We start from the raw sequence: 6,577 nt of genomic DNA, 5'->3' as shown, positions 1-6,577 counted from the left end.
AAGTCCTAGATATTTGTAAGATACATACTGGAAAAGTTTTTAATTTTGCTTTCATCTGTGAATGTGATTCTTTGTTGCTTTTATTTTCCCTCGAAATGTGGAGAGTGTTGCGCATTTATGAAGTCCAAATTTCATACAAATTACTTCACTAAAGATCTGGACTGCATTGAGCAGTGACTCAACTTCTATGATTTGCCATCAAGTTTCCATGATAACATACGCGATATGTCTGATATAGGTGGTTAGTTTTATTTAGACAATATTAGAGAAATAGTGCTAGGTTGAACAATAGAGGCGATAGTGAATCACTTTAGGAAATTCCTCTTGGTATTTATTGTACCCAGATCGCCTATGTTGTATATATTAATTGAGTGTTCCACATGGTTATGAAAGTTGATATATTTTATGATGTTTTATTCACTTCAAAAATGTCTAAACATTTTCTAATTCATGTATGTCACTAGTGGTCGAATGCTATTTTTAATCAATCCATGCTGCATAAAGTTTGCTTTTCGTTTTTTCAAATTTTGTCAGTTAACGACTTTTTTTTTTTTTTTTTGTTCCTCTGGAGTTTTTGCATTGTTATTATTATTATTATTACATGATACTTCCAGGGAGTACAAAGACTCATCGAGAGAGGGCACCCACTCTACAACATTCTGTCACCACTAACTGCAACGAACCACAACTAATCATCATCTACACCAACGCCATCTAACCGCCACCGCTAGTATTTTCACAAACATCCATGCCTACAGCGAAAATCGAACACGTAGCCTTTTGACAGGAGAGCGGATACGCTAACCACTCCGCCAGCCAGGCTTGTACTATTATTAACCTTAATAAAATCATCTGGAATCCCATGCTATTTCAGATAATTAAATGTGGTGTTTGGATTAAGAAGTGCGAGATGGAGACACTTGACACCGGTCTTTTTACTGAATGCTGTTTTGATTATTGATAGTATTGGACCAATTATCTCTGATTGGCTATTGGTGAAGATTGAACTGCACCTCTCCAAAAGTCAGATATGGCTAAAATGGCCTCACCTACTCCCTATAGGAGCATAAGAGTCGTTATCGGATTTTTTATAATAATAATAATAATAATAATAATAATAATAATAATAATAATAATAATAATAATAATAATAATAGTATTATTATTATTATTATTATTATTATTATTATTATTATTATTATTATTATTATTATTATTATTATTATTATTATTATTATTAGGGCCTGAGTATCTCAGTGAAATTGGCGTTTTCTCTCGACTGCACGAAGGATGACTTGAGTTCAAATCTGGTCACCTGCTAGAGGAACAGTTTCTAAATCTTTTCTTTCGACCGGTTCCCGAGCCAGTCGATCTCTCGCACAGCAACCGGGTTTTTTCGTCTCGTAAACTCAAGAAAATCGACGGTTGAACCCACACTATTTTCAGACATTAAAAATATTGTGTTAGCGTTAGAGACTACAAGATGGCGGCAATTGTTAGTCGTCTCTTCACTTGGTGCAGATTAAATTAGTGATAGCCTTGGGCCAGCTATCTGATAAGCTACCAATGGATATCAAACTGCCCACTCAGTCTCCAAAAGTTAGATAAGGCTAAAACGGCCTCGTCTACTCCCTATACGGAAATAAAAGGCGTTAGCTGATTTATATTATTATTATTATTATTATTATTATTATTATTATTATTATTAGGACCAGGTCTAGCTACCAGCAAAGCAAGCTCTTGCTTGGGGAAGCACATTTGTGAGTTACATTTCATTATTATATACGAAACCTTTTTTTGAAACCTTCAATGTTTTAACCTTTTGATTGTGATCATGTTAAAATAAAGATGATTACGTTAGTATGAAAGATTTTTATTTCAAATAAAATAAATCTGCAAAGGCCTTTTATCCCCTATAGAGAGTACGTGCTCCATTTAAGTCTATCCGACTTCTGGAGACTGTTGAGGCAGTTCACTCTCCACCGGTAGCCAATCGAAATAGCTGGCTCAAGACTATCATTCATTCGAAACGGCATCCAATGAAGAGATCGCTGAAAATTGCCGCCCTCTTGTGATCCTAATCCCAACAATGTATTTTTATTGTCTGAAATAGCGTGGACTCTACTCTCAGTTTTCTTGAATTTATCTTATGAAAATACCGAGTTTCCAGGAGAAAAAAAAAAAACGATTGCTAATGCTAGAGTTCGACTAACTTGGGATCTGGTTGAATGAAAGCCCTAGGATGCTAGATCGTTCATCAAGCATCCTAGGGCTGTGGAAGCAAACACCACATCCACTGACAAACATTTTCTATTTTTTTTTTAAATTTTGCAGGTAAAATGCAAAAGGTAACAAAAAGTGGGTAATATTTTTCGCTGACAAAATATTCATAGAAAATGATGATGATGATGATTATTATTATTTACAAACCTGTTGGAGTAAATTCTCAGCTTATCCTTGTATATTTGTATATACTCCAGATAATGACCTTCATATGAAGGTCGAATCGTGGGGAAATTAAAATAGTTATTTATAACACTATTGTATTGTAAAGTCCATAATTTTTAAAATGAATGTGGATCACCATGCAACACTAAAAGAAAGGATTTCTTTTAGTGTTGCACGGTGCCCCATTTCTTTAATAGAATTCCCATAATATAGTACACAAGGTTATATTTCTGAGTTTCAAAATGCAAAACTTATATTTATTGGTATTGAAATGGTTCTGCACTTCTCTGACTCCATGGCTAATCAATAGAAATCGTTCTGAAAAACGAGTACATCATCATCATCAACTTTTTAAAATAGTTTAGTACAAATTTTCATCATCTGCAAAAGTTGAAATATTCATTTGAAAACTACTCGAAATATTATTAACATACAAATTAAACATTACGTTGTCCAAAGGCAGAATTCTGTGAAAATCGATCCCTCGAAGACAGCCCCTCTATATGCATCACTTTGATATATATTAGAGACCAGTTTTCTATTCAATCAACCAGCCGATTATCTAAACCCATTTGCCTTAACCTACATACCAGTCTACTGTATCTTAGATTGTCAAATGCTTTTTACAAGATCCAGAAAGATCACCGTATATAAATACTCTTACTCGATATCCATGATATAAAAAACTGCTCTATCGAGTACATATATATAACTTGGTGTGTGAATTTTATGACTTTAAGTTATTGTTAACTTATTTGGCGGTTGGACTGAGTCCTCGACTCTTAATCCCTACATCTGTATTGGCTGCTGTGTATGAGAGGTAGGGGTGGGCGTTCATCCAACTCCTTGTGCGCTTTAGGCGGTGCTAATGATATCTCTGCAATTTTCTTGCTAGAATGAATTTCGGTCTTTGTATTTAGTGTAATCTCCAGAAGTACTCTAAATACAGAGTAATATTCCTTAATGCCAGTAATTAACAACTTGACGGATCAGTCGGTTATAGTTGTAAAATACTTTCAGTGGTAGTTTTTAGGAATAATCGTATGTCTGGTATCCTTGGCGTCGCGATGTAGCTGGTTATTCCTGAACCAGGGAGCTTTCACTGCCATCCTTATGCATTTGGTTTGGATTATTTATAGCTTCTTGATAATACTTTCAGTAATTTATCCCCAGGCTAGTGAGGCATAAGTTAGGAGAGGTTTTATCATTGTAAAGCAGAATCTTGTTATTCATATTTAGGTGACTTTTTCTGTTCAGAGGGGGGGGGAGCGATAGTCTGATAGGCGTGGTAATTTTATCTCAGTGCATCCTGAAGTGCATGCCCCTATCTAGTTGTACTGCTAGGTATTTAGTGGAAGTTTGCCAGAGTATAGGTTTATGGAACATGTGTACAATTTCTGGTTGATTTGCTCGTCATCTGGTGAAGAGTACTGCAGTGCTTTTTTTATCTGGATTGATGGAGATTTTACACCTGGCGAACCAATTTTCAAGTTTGTTGGTTGCGATTTGGAGTTCTTGGTGATCAGTCTCGATCGAAGCATTTCAGGAAAGTCTGTCGAAATGTAAGAGAGAATAGCAGGGGACCTTGTGGAACTCCAGCTGTAATTCTTCTTACTGTAGATTTGATTTCGTTTATTTTTACTGTGAAATTGCAGTTACTAAGCTAGGATTTCATGAGTAAAGACCGTAGTGCCAGATCTTGTCAAATGCTTTGGCCACGTCTAAGAAAAAGACACCAGAGTGTTGTCGCAATTCGAATCTTCGGTTGATATATTCAATAATTCTGTCTGTCTGATGTGTTGTAGAACGGCCTTCCTGATTCTGATTTGTTCATCTGGAATAATTTTAGCATTTTCTGTTGCTTCTTGAAGTCTCAAGAGGATTTTGCGTTCTGTGACTTAATCTGTACAAGAAAGTAGGCTAATGGGGCGATAGTTTTGAGGGAATTGCATTTCTTTTCCTAGTTTGCGAATTAGAAATACATCTTCTAGTTTGCAGAGTGTACGAAAATAACTGAGCCGTAATATTGCATTTATAATAGCCACAAGATGTGTAATGCCTTTTTGGAACAAAAGTATCAGTAATTTGTTACAGACTCCGTCTGGTACTGAGTTTTCCAACAAATTGGTGCATTTCGGCTGGCGATATGGATCTAGTGTTGTTCAGAAGGTTGGCATTTTTGATTTCTGTATGCACTCGACTGTGTATCTTTTCAATTAAATTTAGATCTGCATATGTATAGTTGGGAGTGCACTATACATATACTGTATATCTAAACTATCTGCAAAAGCTTCGTCTTTATCAGAAAATAATCGTAGGTAATTCCTCATTCTCCGCTAATATGGGGAAGGGACCAGCGATTAGTTCATTAGTTCGAAGCGCTTTCATGTATTTTCAGTAGGATTGGTCTTCAGCAGTGGCGGCTGGTAGATAAGCACTGTGACACTGCAGCACCCCCAAGAAAAAAACGAAAGCATTAAATTTTGTTCTCAGTTTGTTTGTGTTTATAAATAATAACAATGTTTACAACATTATACAAATGCAATACAACATGTTAAAGGTTACGGCTTGTGTTTCGACATTGATTGAGAAGTTAATAATTGGAATTGTTCGATTAACGCTTTAGATTACGAAACAAATGCACTCTAACGCAGCGTCGGAATTATCACGTTCGATCAGTTGGGGCTAGACTCGCCGATATTCGTTTGCACTCGTCACTGCACGTAACAAGTGGATCCGACACTGCCCGTTGAGCAGTGTTGCTACATATAAATTGTATTCCTGGGCGCGTTATTTCTGTGAGATACGGAACTTTTATTATTAGTGTGTGTTCATGATGTAGTGAGGGTGAAAAAAATATTTCACCCTCAAATTGGTGAGGGTGAAATATTTTTGGTAAATCTTATTTCATTCTGTTAAAATAACATATAATTATTTATTTATTATGGATAGAAAAATTTATTTTCAAACAATATTTTTAATAAAGCAAATTTTTTTAATATATAAATTTACTTATTAATAAAATGGGTACTGATTAGGAAAAAATGAATTGTTTTTCTTATTTTGTATATGCAGCACCCTTTCAAAGTTTCCACCTGCCGCCACTGGTCTTCAATATTCAAGTGTTGAAGCTTCACATCCCATTGTTTGTTGCAGGTCTTTTAGTGCATTTGTAGCCATGTTTAATGCTTGGCGATCATTCGGAACCAGAGTTTTGTGGTACAAGCTTCTAATTGGTGTTTTCTCTCGAACTGTTTTTTTGTCGGAAAGTTAATTTGGGGATGTACGTGTAATTGTAGTGGTGAGAACTAAGTGCTGCTAGCATCCGAGTTTCTAAAGAATTTGTTGCAGTTTCTATTTCTTCAGTTGTAGTTATGCATGGGACAGGTTCCAGACTTTCTTGAAGAGCTGTAGGAAGATGGTTCCAATTAATGACGGTCTTATCTACAGTGAACTCATGTGTAGTGCTTAATTATTGTAAAATGGGTTTATAGTGTGTAATGAGGTCATTAACTGCTTGTATCTGGTAGTTGTTTACTACATTTTTCAGTATTGTTATGCTTAATACGTCGGATCTGCCTGTGGGACCGATCACTGCTAACATTCCTAATGACAGCGAATGTGTTCAGAATTTTGCCGCTGTTGTTGGGTAATCTGCTTATCTAGGTTTTGTGTTAGCGTTCAGTTCACCAGCGATTATTACTATTTTCCTAGCACTTAGTACTTTTTGTAGATTGGAGTCAAGAAGTTTTTTTGATTGGAGGGTTATGTGCTGAGAAGATTTTAAGGCTGCTTGAGTTTTCCATATGGATTTCTATTCCGGTAGTTTCGAGGTTTTTGATGAGGGGGCGGTAAACAACAATTTCATTATGAATTATGCCTATTTCAATGAATATGGAGGTTCTCCTGCCTCTGACATGCAGTCTGTCTTTACCATAAGGGATGAAGTTTCTGATTCTGGGTTTATCGGATATGCGAAAATGCATTTCATTAATAAGGATAATATCTGCCTGTTTTTGTGCAGAAATTTTGTGCAGAATTCTTGTAATTCTAAAATTTTGTTGTTCAAGCTGTTTGCATTCCAGCTGACAATCTTTAACGACGTGGGTTTTTTGTTTTGGCAGAATTA

This window comes from Typopeltis vanoorti, chromosome 10, assembly GCF_054136105.1.
Source record: "Typopeltis vanoorti isolate ZY-2024b chromosome 10, IOZ_Tvanoo_1.0, whole genome shotgun sequence".
NCBI lineage: Eukaryota > Metazoa > Arthropoda > Arachnida > Uropygi > Thelyphonidae > Typopeltis > Typopeltis vanoorti.
This window is presented reverse-complemented; position numbering follows the sequence as displayed.